Source organism: Sylvia atricapilla, chromosome Z (genome assembly GCF_009819655.1).
Source record: "Sylvia atricapilla isolate bSylAtr1 chromosome Z, bSylAtr1.pri, whole genome shotgun sequence".
NCBI lineage: Eukaryota > Metazoa > Chordata > Aves > Passeriformes > Sylviidae > Sylvia > Sylvia atricapilla.
In genome coordinates, this window is record NC_089174.1 from 72,854,492 (window position 1) to 72,874,905 (window position 20,414).

Genomic DNA, 20,414 nt, shown 5'->3' on the forward strand with positions numbered 1-20,414 from the left:
CCCAGACTAGAGATCTCTTTCAGAGTCCTCAGCCTGGCATTGGCTCATGAAGTAATCTGCCTTCCCTCTTGTTGGAAAGAGAGAAGCATGTACACAGTGCCTGTGAGCTTATAGTGTGACAGAGGGTAAAGATGTAGCCTGTCTCCTGTGGATCTGGCTGCTGCTGTGAAGCTTTTCCCCTCTCCACCCTATTTTGATCATCTTATCATCACCCAAGAGGTGTTTGCTCTAGCCTGACTCAAGCAGGCCATGGAAATCAGATCAGAAAGAACGAGAATATGCAGGGCATTCGTCTCTGTTTAGCTGTGGAGCAGTTTGCAGCATTTGTCCATGACTCACTGAGACAGCTTTAATTTTTGCTGTGGTTTTTCTCTTTTCTTTATTAAGAAAAATATTTCTTTTATTACAAATTGTTACATTACTAAAGTTACAGAGAAATTTAGTTTGGAAAGATTTGCTAATTTGACCCAGTTCCCTGCTGAAAACAGATCCAATTTGATTGGATTGGTACAGATTTTCATTTGAACTTGGTGGAGATGTCAGCCTCTCTGTTGTTGCAGTGTTCAATTCTTCCAGTTGGGAACAAATGAGTTTTTAAAAAATTTGTAATTAGATTTTCCTTTTCAACTGTAATTAGAATTTCCTTTACTGGAATTGCCTACAACCTCAAGTGACCAGTTTGCCCACTTGTCCAAGTCTCCAGCAGCATTTCATACACTTTTGCAGGCTGATGTGCTCCACCTTCTCTGGAATGCATTAATTGTGCAATCATCCAGTCCCCTCTGCAATACCCACCTGGTGTTCTTATCTTAGACAAACCACACTGAACATCAGAGGCAGCTGAAAGGGAGGGGATGTGTGGGGGGAAGATGGACTGAAAACAGAACTGAAGCCCAACTATCTTTCATCATTTTTCCACTCTTCTTGAGCCAGAGACTTATTTAGATTAGAAATTAAATTTATAAAACATGGTATTTCTAAGAAGCATACTTCTTACTTTCTGTACTGAGAAGTACAAAATTTTTTGTGCTGTTAAATTGTCTTTGAATCTTTTTTTTAGATAGGGGAATTTTACTGTTTACAAAATTACAAGGTTTCTGTTATGTGATCTATCAATCTCTCAGATTCTTGCTTTAGTCTATGATGTGGTTTCTGAAATTCCAATCTGATGAGTCATGTATCTTCCTATATTGGTTTCATGCAGCCAGTGTGTAATTCTGATCCATTCAAATAGAGAAATTGGGGACTAAACCCACTTCTGTTTTTAAGTTTGAATAAAACCCCCAGCATTTGGAGTTTTATCTACTTGCTACATTTTGGGTTCTGTTGCAGGGCACTCTTGGAGCACACAAACCTGGATGTTTTTGAAACTAAGCTAGAAGATATATTAGCATCATGAAGGAACATTTAGTCTGTAGGACTTACACTGGAGGTCATCCATAGTAAACACCCTTAAACAAATAGGAATGGATTTCATATCCTCAGCATAGAAGGCTTTGTTTGCTAGGTTTGTTTCTAGAGTGCCAAAATAGCTGCTGAGGTAGTCTTCCAGATCTGCAGTGCATAAGCGACAATGAGGGAATATATTTCGGTGTCTTCCATTCTAAGGCTCAGTTATTTGTAGTAATTAAACTTAACATTTCAATTCAAAGAAACATGCCAAATCAAGAGTGTTTTGCACCACCAGCACATGTGAGCTTTTGTGCAAGATTTCAAATTCTGCAGGAAAACTTTTACAGAAGGGGATTTGAGTGGTAGGAGGTCTGAGTCCTCTGGTACCTAAGAAGTGCAGTTCAAATACTCTTTCATAATACTTGCAATGAGTATTGTTCCATCAATATGATTAGTGTGGGGTGGATTGCGAATAAACAAATTACAAATGGTAATAGCTTGCATAATCCAACTGCTCTGCAGCTGCCCAGAGGATATATTTCATTGCTGTCTTAGGCTGTTGTGATACTTGGCTCTTCCTGAGAGAAAGATACATACATCTTTCCATAAATGTGCTTCATAATAGTTCAAGCTCCAAGTTCTGAAAAAGATGATATTTTTGAGCAGCAGAAACAATCCTAAAATACTAATTTAAGGTATTACTTGATAAATTAAGAGACTAATTAGTACCCCTTATTTCAGGGTGATCATCCTAATGACTTGTAAGGAAAGAGCATTTTCTCCAGTTGCAAAGATAACAAGGAATGTTAGCTAATGGGAAGACAGTAATCAGGAAAAAGTGTTAGAGGAAACAAATATTCTGCATTCTCTTTTTCACTTTTGCCTGGAGACACATTTTCCTTGAGAATGAGTGGGATCATATTCTTCAACTGAACATATGCAGAGATAGTTTTGTGTCCTTACTTTAATGACAGTTCATCGGTTTTGTCTTACCTCATACACTCCAGGGCTGGATGTAGGCCTCTACATCACTTTGAAACCTGGCACTTCTGGGTCCAGTTTTCTGCACAGCATAGATAAATTACACGTTAATACCCATTTTTACTCACTTACTAGAGAAATGGCTGTGTAAATTCTACATTATTAATTTTAAAATTCACACCTCCTGACACGTTTTTGAACTCTGTATACTGTACTTCTGCAGAGCAGTTTTAATTGCAAAAGGATATGGAAAATAGCTATTAAACCTTATTTACTGACTACAACTGGCTTTAGAATATTATGTAAACAAGGTAGAAAATGTGTCTGTTACTTTTATTGATAATAGGGCCCAAGTGGGCCAGAAAAGGGGGGAAAGGAATTGTATGTCAGAGAATTAAAAGAATCATGCTGTAAAGACCTGCCCTTTACCTTGCATGTAAGTATGGCTTTTAAATAAGGTAATACACAATGCAGTTCTGTTAGATGTGCTAAGGATGACATTTACTGAGTGTGATGTTTTGCAATTAGACATGATATTGTGAAAAGGCCATGTCTGTCTTCTGACCATTTTTTCCTGTCCCTTGTTGACAAAAACTCCATAAAACTAGTCATTATCCAACCATTTCTCTATTAAAGGAAGCAACAAAGGAACTGGAGGACAGAAGGACTGAAGGGTCTTCACACTCAGTAAGAAGTGTCTTCTGAAAGAAGATTGAGGTTGAACTCTAGCACAGCATGAAATTAAGTTATTCTATTACATGGTCAGTCTAACCCATAATTTTAAAAAAATCCCTAACAGAATGGAAACTAACAGCTATTGAACATAAAAAGCTCAAGCAGATGTTAAAGCTGTCTCATGCAGTAATAACTAGCAGTTGCCTATTCCTCCTATTAAAATATTACAGATGTGGGTAAGAAAAACCATTTAATTTTCTGATTTTACATTCTCAGAAGCTCATTTTTGTTATGGACCATGGAACAATGAACTTCAGTTTTCAAGAGTTTTATAGTGGATTTGTTGATGTACGGACACAATACAGGAAGTCTCTAATCAACATCAACAATTCATATTTTTCATTAGCATTTTGTCCCCAAAATAGCCATGTAATATTCATTTAGTGAACCGTATAATTTGATGTGATTGAATTATATCTAAGTTTTGAAACCTGAAAAAAGTAAAATGTGGCAAGAAATGCAATGTGCTATGTATTGCTATAATTTTCATGTCATATTGCTGGTGCAACGCACTTACTTTTTTAAATTTTCAGAGATATCATAAACCACACTTTATACCTGACTAATTTGATCAGTGAAAACGGTTAAGCTGATCCACAGAGCTGCTGAACTTTGGCTGTAGACCTCAGAACCACTTTTTTTCCTGCGGAATGATAGAGAGTCTGTTGCCTTTTTATCTACTTCCATTTTGTGTTTTGTGAGACATTATCATGAGATTTGGTACTTAAATGCTAACTCTGTCTGAAGCATCTAGTTTCTGTTGTTCACCTCAGGAACTAGTCATCTTTGCAGGTTTTTTATGGAGTTAATCTTACAGGAAACTCTACAGTAGCCCCACCTTACTGCCCTGTATTTCTAACTCTGCTGCCACGTTAAGGAAAGAGAGGGAGCTTCCCATTTCTGCTGGATCAGCTGTTATGGTTGTTCCTAAAATGTTACTTGCCTGATGCTCATTTGTCTTTACAGTGAGGGTGGTGAGGCACTAGCACAAGTAAACCGCTTACTTTCATTAACAGATCTGAATAAAATAAATACAGCCTGGATAGGAGATGATTGGAGTGAGAAGCTTCAGTTTTAATGTGGAAACATGCCCTGGTGTCTTGTGTTACTTTGGGACTACAGTCTGCATGTTAGACATACGTTGCAATTCCACAGGTTTGTTAAAATTAATTTTATTCAAAGTTTAAGTAAAACAATGTTGGGATGAAGTTAAATGACTGAAGACCAAAATACAGTTTGAAAACCTTAGTGTAATAAACAGTGTAATCCTGCAAACAAAAAGGCTTGCTTGGATTATCCTTCAGATATGTTGGGTTGGTCTCCCTAATGAATTGCAGTGCATTCCTCTGAATAAGGAGACATCTGAAATTTTATGTCTTTTGCTGATGACATGAGAAATAAGAAAATTTTCAAGATGGGTTCATTTTGACTTTTGTAACAGTCAATTCTCTTTCAGTCTATTCAGGGACCAGTTCTGTGGCTTTGGGCTGAACAGTTAAATCTCAGTCTTCGGAGGGGTGTGATATCCTTCCCTCTCAGAAAATGTACAATGGCTTACAAACAGCAACCATTTTTTAAATAAAGTAAGTAGTAGCCTTAGCAACACATTGTTTCTGTGCATGCATTCTTCTCAAAATAATTGTTTTCAAAATTGTCAGCTCTTAAAAAGAGAAAGAAGAAAGCTGGATCTTTTGCCAGGCAGAACCTGGAAAACATAGTTTACAGACTGGTCCCATGCTGCTCTTGTGTTTTGAAGGTGGTATTCTACCCTTTGATCTTAATAAACCTGTAGCGCATGGATAAGGTAACTCCTCACTCCAAATAGCTGTAAAAGCTTTATAGCCTACTTCTCTCTTTAATTTAGGAATTAGTGTGTGAAAGATGTGTATTTGAGAGGATATTTTGTTAGAATTGTTCCTGCAGACAATGCTTTTTCTTTCCTCAAAAAATCCCATGCCAGTGAGGTGCAAAAGTTAGTATTTGATCCTTAGTTTTCAATCACTATATCTTTTATTCAGTCTTCAAAATATACTGATTTGACTTTCATCCAGACTTACCTAACATGTTACAAAGTTAGGAGAGGGAAATAGCTCAGGTTTTGGTCAGTTTGACATTAGGTTTACCCTACCTGAAGACTTATGTTCTTTGCAGGAAATAACAAAGCATTCTGCCAGAGTTTAATTCATTAATATTTTTCCATTTCCAAGCAGAGTTAGAATCAATTTGCTTTTGCTACCTGGCTCCAAGGATTGCTTCCCTCATGTCTTTTCCTTTAAAGACTAGTTGTAGTTGCCTTGGGAATTACTCTGATAATCTTGGAGTATAAATTTTAATGCATTCGTTTTGTGGGTGAAAATTAGTTTTGGTTATTTTCTTAATTGTTTGCATTTTGTGTTGGAGGAGGTGGCCACAATTTGTAGGAATAAAAACATGAAAAAGAATTACCATGTTTTGTAAGCAATTAAATTGTGCTGAATACAAATATAGTAGAAAAGGACCAGAGACAAAGAGGACTTCGGTATCTAAAGCATCTTTTTTCCCCAAAAATTTTTCATGTTTTTATAATAGTTTCCACAAAATAAAGATGATACTTTATCCAGCCTGAATTTGATGCTGTATCAAAAAATTTCTGTATTCCTTATAGGAATTACTTGTGATTTATTACAGTATTCACAGGCTTTAAAAAAACCCCAAGAAAACAAACAAAACAAAACAAAACAAACAAACAAAACCCCAAAACCAAAAAACAAACAAAGAAAAAAACCCCAAAACAAAAACCCAAAAAAACCCCAAAAACAAAACCAAACCAAACCCCCAAACATTTATGAAATGTAAATGTTGAAATGTTTATATATGACCTCATTTTTTCTGATTAATGAATAGATAAACCATTATCCCCTTACTGGATAGTATTTGCTGTGTAGGAAGTGTAGGAAATGTTTTCAGCATCCCAAAACAAGAGATGGTGGAAAAGAAAGGCCCTTAATAACAGACCTTTCTGGCCCAGGGCAGGTTTGATACTCTGAGCTGGGGAGTCTCAGTTTGCCTCATGGCTGCCCTTGATGGTAGCATTACTTTACTAGAGAACTTATGATCTTTGTCACTCCAACCACTACTTAAGTGTTTAGGGTGTGGAACATGAGTTCCCACAAAAAAAGATCTTTAAAGGCTAATGTTTTGCCTTTGTAGATTAATAAATATACAGGACTTATTAAAATCCTGTAAATAAGTACTGTTGAGGTCTAAACAGTGGGGGTAGAATGCTCTGCATGTGTGTTGCAGTATGCTGTCAAAAGCTATGTTTCAGCACATAAGTATTTCTACAAACACATTTTGCTCAAGTATTCAAGACTTTTATATATGTTGCTGCCTGGTTGCATATTTAGAGAGTTTTTTTGAAAGCTTGTTCCTGAAACAACAGTTAGATCTCTTTGACTTAAGTTGTGTTTGCATTACCACTGAGAATTAACCTCATGCAGAATGTGTAATGGAGCAGCTATGGCATTGCCTTCTGAAAAAGACTTTACCTCTTGGTGGATTGGTTGTTGCTATTGTTTGGTGGTCTGCTGTTGTCATAACAGACTAAAAATGAAAGGGAGAGTTGACATCTTTTATTAGGCAATTGCTGTAGCTGGAAAAAGAATGAACACATTTTTTCAGCCCTCATTTTCTTCCTCTAGTCAGAAATGGCCTTGTACTTAGCTTTGAAGTGTGCTTAGTTTGAAATATTGTGGTCCTTTTCTAACTATATTTCTGGGTTTTACATTATTTCTTCTTACAAAACTTGCTTTCCATGGCATGTCAAACAAACTTTTATAAAATTTCTTATTTCTGTGGTATGTAAAATTATTTAACATTAATATGGTACTAAATATTGGTGTGTTTTTTTTCTAGTATTTATTCTTAAATGAATGCCCACTTTCCTTTTTCTCTAGCAGAAATATTTGTTAATCTTACTGTAAATCCTAATGTCTTGAAAATTCTTAAATAAGAATTTAAAACAGAAGGTACATGTTTCTATTGACACAGCAAAAATGAATCATGTTCCTTTAAGTAAGCAACAGCAAATAAAATGCATGTATATTAAATAGGTGTAGACAATATTCCAAGATAGGAAAAAAGGGCAAAATTTTTAAAATACTGTACGGGTTTTTTTGGCCTTTGATGTTTTTCACACTAGAGTACTTGATTTGAACATTTTATTAAATGTCTTTAAAGTTAACTGAAACACTTCAGTCTGTCACAGAATTACATATCTTGTCTGTCATTACTTAACTGGATCATGGCGTCCAACCATAAACATGACACTCATCTGTGTCCCTAAGTGACATGTAGCAGTTTTCATGGCCCAAATGGTCAGTAGCTGCCTTTTGATAGGGACTGGCCTGCTTTTTTGTGCTGTGTCCTTTTTCACTGAGTTCTGGTGGTAAGAACAACGGCGAGGTCTAAGTCCCTGATGCTGTGACTGGGTCTTGTGCTTGTGCCTGGCACAGGAATCACTCCAGAGTGTGCAGGTGGAAATCACTCCAGAGTGTGCAGGTGGAAGGTCTGCCCCTCTCCATTTTCTCTGGTGTATGCCTTCTGCCCATGTGATGCTATTGTGAGTAGTGTTCAGGAAAACAGATTAATGAGATGATTTCCTAGGTCTTTTATCTCTTCTGAGGAAGTTAGCATGGGAATGCTTGATTTTTGACCTCAAAAAGATGAGGTTGAATGTAGTATATAAGTATGAAAATACACCATAATAGAATACAGAATACCCAGAAAAGATGCCTAATATGTCTTCTGTGTCTCATTTCCTAGTCCTAGAATAGTCTTGATGGGATTTTTTAGACACAATACGTCTTCTCAGTTCAGCTGTTCACCTGTGTTTTTTGAGAGTATTCTATGCAGCACCGTGAGAATTGATGAATATCACAGACAGGTAGCAAATTTCATCAGACTGTCTTTGGGAAATCAATTTTCATTCTGCCTTTTTGAGGATTAAAACAAGCTGCAAAATAAATAACCTTGCAATCAAATTCCACTGCAAACCTGAACATCAAAATCCTAATTTAAATGTGATCTGAGCTATCTCTATACTTCCTTAATCCTTGTGTCAGTTTCCCATGTGATTTTTCTAGTGAGGGCCTTGAAGAAGTACTTTTCAGTCAGAAAAACTGGTTTGGGCACTTGGAGTAAAGAGGGAGCAGAACAAGGGAAGAAGAAAGATATGGATGTTGGAGCACCTGGCCTGAGAGCTGAATGGTAATTGACTGTACCGGCCACTGGATGTCACTTGTTCCACATAAATACATGTAAGAAGCTAATTGGCAGCAGAGACAACAGTTCGTGGGTCTGTTGGGGACACGTAAATAGTGTCTAAGTCTGCAAGGGCAGCGGAATTTTTCTTTCTCTGCCTTATGCTTTTTCATCTGAAAATCAAGAGAGCTTAACTTGAAGTGACACCTTGTTACTTTGGAGCACAATATGCTTGTGACTGATTTTTGCCTATGCTACCCTTCTTAAGTTTGGATGCTGGCTTCTCCTGGAATGTGGAACCATGAGGCAGCCATCAGGAGGGTCTTATTTCTGCCGCTACAGTGGTGGTCTTTGTAGCATTAACAGTGACTTGCACCATGGTTTGAGTCAACAGGAATTCGGTTTTCACAGCAGTGCTATTGATCTGTGTGTATGTTTGCCTTAAAGGTGAAAATGTAGGTGTAGAGAAAGATACATCAAAGTCAGAAAAACAAAAACAAAACAAAACAAGGAACACCGAAAAACAAGAGAGAGAGAGAGAGAGAGAGAGAGAAAGAAAAAGAGAGAGAAAATATAGAAAGGAACAAAACCCAAGAGGAAATATTCTGTTCTTGAGCTAGTGACCATTTGTTACAAAAAAAGCTAGCTCAGGAAATTCACAGCTTGGAAAAAAATGTGTGGGCAATGTCAACACCAGTCAAATATTTACCGTCCTTCTGTGTATTGCCTTATGTAGTTACACTTCATCTTTTCATGTGCTATGCAAACAGAATTTTGCCTGGATGGACAACCATCTGTCACCTCCTGAGAGGAGGCCATGGCCAGGTGGGGTTGGTCTCTTCTCTCAGTTAACCAGTGACAGGACAAGAGGACACAGTCTTAAACAGTGCCAGGGAAGGCTCAGGTTTCACATCAGGAAGAATTTTATCACAGAAGAGTTGATCAGACATAAGATGGGCTGTCCATGGAGGTGGTGGAGTCACTGTCTCTGGAGGTGTTTAAAGAAAGATTGGACTCCCATTTAGTGCCATATGGTTTAGTTGACAAGATGTTGGGTTGTAGCTTCGGCTCAATGACCTCAAAGGTCTTTTCCAGCCTAACAGATTCTGTGATTCTCTGTGATTCTGTAATTACATCATCTCTCTGATAGCAATCAAATAACTGTTATAAAAGGAGAAAGGACCTTTTCCTGACTGACCCAGATCAGTGTGTTAAGTCTTTCACTTATATGTCAATGCACATCCAGGTAACCCTCACCCAGAGCACATTGTCCCATCATTTCTTCTCCTTGCTGATTTTTCTACTAAGTATGTAAACTATGTAAAAGTTTCTATAACTATGTAAAAAATTTCCAAATATATTAATAAAATGCAATATGAAGACTTGTAATCTAAAAGTTATAGAATGCATAATATTAGTTATATATATTTAGATATATATAATATCCTATAGTTAGTGAGTTTATATCAATACAGATGTTCTGTAGTGTCAGATGTTATTTTTCACTGAACTGCTTCCTTCTAGGTGTCAGCTCTTAAAATTTTACTGATATTTTAGATGTAGAATGATCCTTTGTCCTTAGTGAGGTGAGGTCTACCCCTTCAAATTATTTCAGGCTGAACATGTTCTTCTTGGGTGAACTGAGTTGTTCTGAAGTGTTACTGCATTCCTGGAAATACAAAACCAAACACCCAAACAAAACTGTTCACTGTCATCTGGAGAAAAAAAATTAAAAATCACCCAGTGAAAAATGAATTCTGTTTTTTATTTCTAACCAAAACTTGTTCAAAATGAAAATACATGTTGTTGCATCTTACAAAATTCTGTGCATTTGACTTGAAGAATGGGAGTTCAAGTGTGTATCCAATCTAGAAACCAGTAATTATTGTTAACAATTTTCTCCTACTTGTCATTCGCTTGACAGTTATGCATAAGTTTACTTACGCATTATGCAGTGCATAAACATGGAAATGATAGTGTTTTGCAAGGTATATGAATAAATTTTTAATACAATTGTATCTGTATGTTTTCATCGTGTTTTTACCTGTTTATAGTAAATTGCTATCCTGAAGTTTATTTACTGCTTTGGACAACTTTCAGGTTTTTTACAGCACTGCAATCAAATATCACAAGTGTTTAAAACTGAAATAGAGATTGTTTCCCTATTTGTATTTTCTGCATCTGATGTCATCTGCCATTAAAAGTCAAGTAAGGGTCACTGCATTATTGAGTCTCTGGTAGTTGCTGCTTATCAATTCTACTGTTGATAGAGAATGATTTGTTAGAAAATGGTCTCTTTCCAAGAATCTTTCAGTGATCACATCTTTTTTAAAGAAGTATTGTCTCATGAGCTCTTTATGTCTTAATTTACAGCGAAGTCTGAAGTCCGAGTTTTTCATGACATTTGAATAGTATAAATTTCCCAGCAGCACAGATTGTCTCTGTCTGGTTATTATAACATCATATTAGATACCAATGGAAACAGCAGAGCTTGTTTACTCTTAACTACATACAATTCGAGCAGTGTATAATACAAATCTTTGCTAGTTTTGTTTCAACTGTTAAACATATTGGTCAAATTTGGTAAATGGTGCCCTAAAGGACTGCACTACAGATTACAAGAGCTGTAGGAGCTTGTAAGCTGCTTTCTGGCACTGAATTTTAATTAAAAATATGAGGGGACCTTTTGTAATCACACACATGTGAGGAACAGAAAAAAAAAGGTTAAAAAAATCACCTTAACTTATAGTTGTACACTTTAACATATTTTTTTCTTCTAGCAGCTAAACCATGATATTTCAAATATTCCCAGTGTAATTCAAATAGGGAAGGCGGCAGCTAGCCATTTACCTGATAGCTGCTTATGGAGGAAGGTTTTAATGCTCGATCTCCCTCCCTGCTTTCAGAAGCAGCCGTATTCACAGTTTGTCACCAGTATTCAGTTTGTGTCTCATTTCACATTTGGGGAGGGCAGGGGATTGCACGTAGTTAGTGACATGTATTATGTTCTCTTTCCCACTTGCCTTTTGTTGTCTTAGCAGTGCAGATTTCACCACAAGCAAGCTATTTCAAGTAGTTTTATTTTGGTTGGGGCTTTTCTGTGCAATTTTCTACTTCACTTGACAAGGAATTTCAGAAACAAGAACAAAAAGATTGTCAGGGTTAGTGTGTTGTGAAGTTTTCACTTCTCCCTTGCTTTGCTGGGTAACTGAGGGACACCTTGTGGGATTTTTATTAATTTACTTGTCTAGCAATCCTAAAAGTCTTTTTGTTTTGGGGAGTTAACCAGTTTTAAATTATAGATAAGTAGACATAAGCAACTTGGTTGTCTTGATTTGTATCAGCTGCTTCCAAAGGAGCTCTTCCACAAGTTTCAGAGTATCTCCTATGTCTGATCCATAATATTGAAAACATGATTTAAGGAAACATTTCCTAGCTTTAAATTCAGATTATGTGAAGTCACAGATTGCTTTCCCAACAGAAACACATGCATATAGTACAAAAATACAACAAGTACCAAAAATACAACAGATCCTTAGGGTAGTAGTACTTTAGTCCTACAAGAGCCCAGGGCTGTAAATTTTACTACAGTCAGGTTACAGGCACTGCAAGTGATGAAATGAAACAGTACCTACTTGAGTTCCTCTTCATGCAAACATTTCAAACAAGCTGAGGCAAAATGAGTAATGCATGCATTAGTGTTCTGCAGGGTGATATATTCATTAATTCTTTTAAAGTGTATGGTGGATCTCCATGTGAATCATGAGAAAATATCAAGTACTTCCAACCTGCTGAGTGCAAAAAAATGTAAGAAAAGCACATTTTTGTTTTGTTCAATCTTTTTAAAGCATGTCTACCTTTGTACTTTAAGCTACTGATGGGCTATTAACTGAAGCAGGCTTTTTTCCTTCTTCAATCTTTTTTGTTCTGTTTTGTTTTGTGATTTTTTTTTGTTTTGCTTTGGATTTCAGTTCTGCCATTGGCAACTCAGAAAAGAAGCAGAGAGAAAAAAAGTTCAGGCAAAATATTGTAACTAAAAGTCATTTTTCCAAAGAAAAGAGGCAAGGAGATGAGACTACTTTGTTGAGCTCTGGCAAATATAAAAATTACTCATGTTGTAACAGTGGGTACATTTAGGTTCCATGCTAACACCCAGGAAAGCTTTGAGTTCCATGTCCTGAGAGACTCACCATTAAACAGCGAAAAAAACCATGGAATGTGAATATCCTCTGTCAGAGCATCCAGGCTGGTGAGGTGACCACAGCTAAGAGGAAAAAAGTATCTTGACTAAGAACTCACTTCTGAGCAGAACTCACTTCCCCTACCCTTCTCCCTCTGCTGAGGCAAATATTGGCATCTGCTCTGTTATGCTTTGCAACAGAAAGCCTTTTTGACTGTGGGCTCAGGAGGGCAGGCCCAGCTGAGAGCTCCTGCCTGATGTTAACACAACCAATGCACCTCGGCATTCACATAGGTGGGTGAGCAGCAGGAAACGCTGGATTTCACACTGCACCTCTGTGGGCATAGACCTCTCGGGGCTTGAGCCCATGAGAAATCTCTATCTATAGAGCTGCAAGGGTTTGGAGAGGTTTCATTCCCTCCAGGTCATGCAGTGGGGAAGGACCTGCTTGCGCACAGTTTGTGAAAGGCAGGCATTCCTTCCAGTGAAACTGCGCAAACAAAACTGTGCAAATGGACACTCGAATGCATTTCAATAGGAAATGCATTCTAATTAAAAAAGGTTTATGTGAATAATCTCTTAAGAAAATGGGGAAAAACGATCATTTTTCCCACATTTTGAACTCTAGAATGTGACCCTGATAGGGGAATTACTTTTGCCAGAGGATATTTTTTCATGAGCAATACTCTTTGGTCTGACATTTGAAATGTGTGCCAAAACCACTGGGGTCAAAAGGTAGAATTAAAAAATTCCAAAACTCCTTTTTCCTTCCCCACCCCCCCCTTTTTTTTTTTTTTTTTTTTTTTTTTTTTTTTTTAAGGAACAGGTATGTCTCTCTATACAGAAATTAATGAGATGGAGGTTTTTTTCCTTTCAAAACTTACTTATTCACTTGAAGTTTTACAGAAGAAAAAGTTATTTACACATTGGGCAAATATGTTCTGTTTATCTGCCAAGACAATTCTTGCACCATAGTAATTCCTTCTGAAGAAACAAATGTCCCCTTTCACATTACAGCTATGCAGAGTTTACATGAATTTTTCCAGGACTCCACTTTAGAAAACTGCAGCAACACTTATATGTTTTTCTTTTCCTTCAAGTGTAAGCTGTGACCTTTTTATCATGGCCTCATGCTTATACAAGCCAAAGCATTGGTAGGTGATAACCTGTAAGTGTTATGAAAAGTACTTTGCTAAACAGGAGCACTACAAATTTTGTCAGAGCAAATAGTTTTACCACATCTGTGTTAGAAGGGCAGATCAAAACAGGATTTAGGAGTTCAGACTCAGCAAGTGTGGGACTATGTGATCAGTGAAAGACAATGTTGATTTTTTCCTTTCTTTGGGTCCCCTTCTATCAATGTTAAGAGGACCATTATATTTAAAGTAAGTCTCCCAAATTTGGTTGTGCCAACATATCTGGTAATACCTACCAGAGAATTTAAATAAAATCGTGAGCCTGGGCTGAGTGATGCCTTTGGGATGTTAATCAGATGGGAATACTCTCAGGACACTTAACTCCAGTGGCTGAGTGAAACTGTATTCCTTTCAAAACAGAGTTATACAGATGCTTTGTCTTAAAACAGGATTGACACATAAAATGTCAGCAAATAACAATAAAATAATCTCCTGCTCAGAGCAGGCTCTAGAAGTAGAGTGTGTAATCCATGAGGAAACATCTGCCTCCTCAGAGGACTAAGACGTGTCTCCATGGAAGTCCTTAAATAATGGACTTCAAGAACATGTCATACTCTTATATTTTAAACTAACCTTGCATTTTGGTTTGAAAGATAGCTGTCTGCCAAGGGAGACAGGAACCTCCCTTAGAATGGAGACTATGACCCTCTTCCCTCTGAATTATTGTAACTTTGAAATTAAAGAGCTTTCAGGCAAAGATATGGGAGAAGAAATAAGAATTCTTTACTAGTGTATGTATGGATAACAAGACAAACAGGAACAATGGTAACAACAGCAAACAGGAACAGAAAACCCAAGGAAGTTGCTTCACTCGCTCAGCCCTTTTCCCTTGGGTGCAGTTCCGCTCATAGCCGCCAGGGGCGCTGCCGGCTCCCGGCCCAGCCGCGCTGGTGCGATGATTCCTCCACGCCTGCAGGGGGCGCTGTGGCGCGAGCTCACGCGGCAATGGCAGGCAGGCTGGGTGGTGAAGATGGACTGAAGCAGGAAGCATGGAGCTTGGGGACCTGGGGTTTTTCCCCTGAGGCAGCTGAGCAGATGCGGAAGGAACCCTGTTTGGTGAGGTTTGGAGATGATCAGTGCATGCAGACTCTGTTAGGACAGTCCCAGCGCGGCGCTCTCTCAGGAGCAGAGCTCCCCTCACGGTAGGGAAAGGCAGCGGGAGACGGAGCCTCACAGTGGGGGCAAGTTCTTCCCACAGCAACTGCAGCTGCTTTCCCTCCCGAATGCCGAGAGAGAAAGAGCAAGCTGGGAGCTGCACCCAACCCCTTTCCCCAGCACAAATCTTGCAGTATCTCTGACTTTCCAAGAGAAACACGTCAGATAGGTGCAGCCAGGTGCAGTCCTCCCCCTCCTTTATGTGTACATATATTTTATCTCTCTGAAGTACCGGTCTCTTTTGTCAACAAATGAGACAAAATTTCCTGAGAGAAAGAAACAAAAGGAAAAATCCTAACCCCTAACACATTGGTGTTTTAGTTATACCAGGCACGCGCTTTTATAAAAGGGATGCGCAAGTATGAGTTGTGAGAGCAGAGCTTGTTCATCTCCACCTTTGGTGAGTTTAGTGCTGTAATCAAATTTATTGCTCTTGCTGGCCATGTCTGTAGATATCCCAAATGGATTGTGCACAAACAAACATCTGTAAGACGAACTTATCATTGGGTGGAGGTCTCTGACCATTATGAGTGGCCAAAGTAAAGGTGGTTTTGCTGGACCAACACCCCGCGGGTATATTGACTCCATCAAGAATTCTCAATAAAACCCAAGAAGCATTTTTTTAAAACTCATAACTGCTCAGATATTCCCACTTGCATATCTTCAAAATACTTTGCATAACACTGGGATTATGCATTATTTTTTTTGAGTCACCTGTGCCTTGGAAGCCAGTAGTTACAGATTTCCTTTCACTCTTAATAGTGCCTTACTTTTGTAAAACAGTACTGGTTTTCCTTGCTAGTAAGTTCCTTTTCTGTTGGTACTGGTGTATCTTGTCGCTTACAAAAGACCAGTGACATTATTTATGTGATGCATATGATTGACTGAAAATCTTCATTGTGCAGACTGGTATTATCTTGATAAGCAGCATTTTCCAAACACCTTGGGGAATTTTTAACTTTCTTATGTTTTCCTGCATTTTAAAATTAAGTAAAAAATTATCAGAAATTAAATGTGCAACAGGTTTTATACAGTAAGTTCAAATGGAGATATTTCCTGTAAGAAATGCTTCACTTTATAAACATATTTCCTTTTTTTCTGAAGAAGAATTTGATCAGTATTTCCTGTGTTTTAATAGTCTTGACGTATTTGTTATGATTGGTCACAGGAAAAGTAGCTAGACATTTGGCTAGTGGAAATGGAAGATATATTATTGTTTTCATTACAAATGGTAGCTTCACTGTTAAGACAAAGGAATGTATTTTCTTTTACCAGGCGATAGGTTTCCAGACTGTAGGTGCTTTAATGAAAAGCGATATTTATATGGTGTGTGATTAATATAAAACACTAAAAAAGAAAATTCTGAAAATATTTTAGTTAAGATTGTTTTCCCTTGCGTTTTTTCCTGCCTGTGAAGTGAGAGCAGGCCTGTATGTTTGACTTTAGAAAAGACTCTATTTGGTTTCAGTTACCAGCTTTTATAGAGCAAAATGTTTCTTAGAAATGCAACAGCATTAGGGAGCTCTTAAAATTTGAACTGTTCTTTTTGTGGGGGCAGTTTAAAATCACTTTCGATTTTGTATTAACTTTACACTTTTGTTTAAAATTTTACTATTAAATTCAAAATTTAGGCCTAAGTTATGCTGACAACTGCCTCTTTAAGGGAATGTCAGCATACAGTAAGCACTCTGGATATGCTTTAAATTTTATTATTGTAGAGAGTTCTTTGTGAGGGAGGGGAAGGCAGGAGGGATATTGAACAATTCAGAGCAAGGGGGAAGAAAATCTAACAAATCCTTGGGTATTGTCCAATTCCTGAGCTAAGCCATGAACTCCATATTTGGCTTGAAATAAAGAATTTTCTCCACAACAGCTGTCCCTGGAGTCAATATAAACTATTCTAAAATATTTAGTTACCAGGAGAGAGATACTACAGGAGACACAACCAAACTGTTGGGGGCACTGGCCATTGCAAGTGAGCCTCGATCCACAGACTGACATTGCATAATGGTGCTGCTGTTCCCTGGTGTGCTTCTAATGTTGTGACATGTTACACAATGAGAGGGCTTCCAAGGCACCCAAACCATTCTTTTGAGAGGAATGACACAGGGATCAATAGAGCTATTTGTAAGGAGGGAATGCAGATCCAGGCAAGATGATAGAGGCTGAATTACCTTTCCTTTAGTCTTAAGAAAACTTCAAAAAAGAAGGGATGATGTTCACCACTTGGCCTGTCTTGGTATTTTTTAAGGACTTACTGCTGTAATAAATGATGATTTCTGGAAACAATACTTTCTGACAATGGAAGAAAGCCAAAATCCTGTTAAAACCTAAATGGAGCAATAGAACTGAAAGTAACCTTCAAGTAAAATTTTACCATTTTGAATGAACTATGTATTCAGTCAAAGTCTTGAAATGGCACTTAAAATGAAGCCTTAAGAAACACAGTGCTTTTCTTTTCACTTGCAAATCTTCATGAAATCAGGACAAAAAGCTCTTTGTAATACGCTGCTTGACTCCTCAGTGTCTGAACTGAAACCTTATGCTAATTCATTATTCAACTGAATAATGAACTGAGACCAAGATTACCTACTCTAGGTTGTATATTTATACTGCTAGAGAAGCAGCAGCCTTACTGTGTATTTAAGCAATGTATGGACGAAGGTGCATGCAAATAAAGAATGTCAGGTAGATATAAACCAGAACTGACTGGAGGAAGGGGACTGTGGAGCTGCATCTTCTCTTATGGAACATTTTGCAGTCTGCTAAAAACTGTATTTTATTATCAGCAAGGATGATGACTATTGTTGAAACCTGAAATATTGACATGGAATCATTACATTACATTGGATGGAACTTCTGCAAAACAAATATTACCAAAATGCATCACTGGAAAGTATGTTTTTTGCAAGATTTTTGCCCTTAGTGGCAGTTAGAAAGAATGCAATAAAATGGGTTAATTTTGAACTGAAATGCAACAACTGGCAAGAGCTGTCTTGCAAGCTAATGCAAAAGATTAAACCTGTCTTGAGGTTGAATGTGATGCAACAGCAAGAGATTGAAACTAAAATCTTTAGCTCACAGGTATTAAATAAAGATTGCTGGCAACAAACTCATTCATGTTTTGGATGTTGTCTGTTTCAGATGTGGTTAGCCTCGTTTTGTTAAACTGGAGGTCTGTCTGTACTGTTACTGGAAAGAGCACAGCACAAAAACCCCCAAACCAACAGCTTAACTTTTATTGCAGAGAACAGAGATGGTGTGGGAAGATGATGGTGAGGCACAGCAAAATACAAACAAAATAGACATATATGCAATATAGAAGACTGCAAATAATTGTGGGTTCTGAAAAGATGAGGGGTTTTCTTGTATTGCCCATAGTATCTGAGGACTGATAATTTCCAAATAATGACTAAATTTTATATTTTCTAAACTGAAGCAAAAGTTGCTGTTAGATTTCTGTACATAATTAGTCTTCCTCAGCAAAACTATTGTCATGAATGAATGACAGTATAATCTTAAAATTATAATGAAACATAGGAAACAATTTTTTATATAAAATGGATCCTATGTTTTGGTGTGCAATAACTTCTAAATGAAAAGAAGCTACTTCCTAGGGATAGTCTTCAAGAATGGTTTTCTCTGAAGCCATGCACTGGTTAGGACACATGCAGATGCAGTCTGGCTCTCACCTGGCTCTCACCTGCTGGCTTCCCAGCAGCAAACTGTCAGATTCCTCTGGCAGGCTGGTGGAGAGCCCACAGTAATGTCTGACATCCCTCCTAAAGCTCAATGCTCATCAGCCTGGGACAACTAAGGTAACGTATACAGCGTTGTATTTACTTACCTTTGCTGCCTGTAGCTGGTATGGCAAGCTTGCAAGATGATGCCTTTTGCTTTTGCCCCTTGTAGAAAAACTGCCTTTGGGTCTCCAGCTTCAAACTGTCCATGTAGAGTAAATTAAATGGTGTTCAAAAGAGATTCAGTTAGATTTCTGTAGAACTTGAATGCATACTCGTGCTGTCAGTGAAAAACCTGCTAGAAAGCAGAAAACTCAAGTTAGAAATGTTTAAATTCACAACTGGATCTCTGCTGTAACCCCTAAATGAAGTTCATTCCCTGGAGATAAATCAAATTTTTTATGTGTGTGCATATTCTTTCAGTAAAATGCTGATATTTTCTGCATCTGCTTGCATGATCTGATTTCCTGTAAGAATTTATGTAGCATAAGAATATCCAACATTTTGAATGAAATCTCCTTGCGGAATTTTTTGTTTTCAAATTTTTTTTTGTGTGGTATGAATTGGGCTTTTGACGCTTATAATAACAATGGCATTAATAATAACAAATAATATTTTAAAGAGTGTGATAGCTTAATTTAAAAATATACATTGAGGTATATTCTGAGAAGTTCTGAATTCAGGATTTTAATTTAATTACATTACTTAACATATAATTTAACTTTTCCATACAAGTTTCAAATTAATAATGTGTAGTTTTCAAGTTCCAGACAATTGTTGATTTGTTTTGTTGTGGGAACTCTGCAATGTAAGAGGTTGTTTAAACTGTCAATCTGCAGTCTGTATTGAATCATATCTTATTTCTGTGAATTTTGCTAAACATACACTTAAAAATATAAATTAGTTCTCAGCTGTCAAATGTTGGTAATTCATGTCTGCTGACGTAACTCATTTTATGAAATATCCATTAGAATGTATACTTGGTAATTGTGCACAATCTGCACTCAATATGGAAGCAGGTTTATAAGCATTAATGTGATAAAATTTATGATGCCAATAACCTTTCATTTCTGTGAATGTAAAATTTTGAGTTTTAAAATTGTTTGCTGTTAGAAACAAAATGAACTGGAAAATGGAATTCTGCTTTAGACTCAGAAACGTGTTTTATGGGACGGGTAGGGGGATTTTTTTATTTTCCTCTGAGGACAGCACTATGACTGTAAGCATCAAGGTCTTAAGTAGATCTGGTTTACCTTCATTTGGTCCAAGCTTGCTGTAAGTGGCTATGGGTATATTAATGAGATGTTTAGCTGTACTAATAAAACAGCTCTCATAGTTCCTGGCTGAGGCGCAAACAAGCTGGTACATTCAGAGAGGAGACCCAGCTGTGAGACCTTCCAGGAACTATTCCCAGGAGCTGATTTGGATTCTTCTATCTTGTTTTCTATCCTATGGGTGGATAGGGAAGGGGAAGCATGTGGTGTGCACTGTGCATGGCTGTTGGCCTCAGGACCAGCAAACTGTACCAGTCCTGTGAATATAGCTAAAAAAATCGAGTGAGGCTGAATGGAACACTCTCCCTCTTGCTTATAGAAATCTTTTGTGGGCAGGAACAGTTTATCAGTATCTTCTGGAAAAACACCAACTAAGAAATTTTTGTTGTTCCCCAGAAAAAAAATATCTGTGCACAGAACTTTAGCAGGGAAGTGTATTTTACAGGGGTTTGCTCCTTAGCAGCTTATTTTCTCTCTGCTTTGCCCAAAGCCTCCTCTCTGAGGCACTGTGGTGTACCTT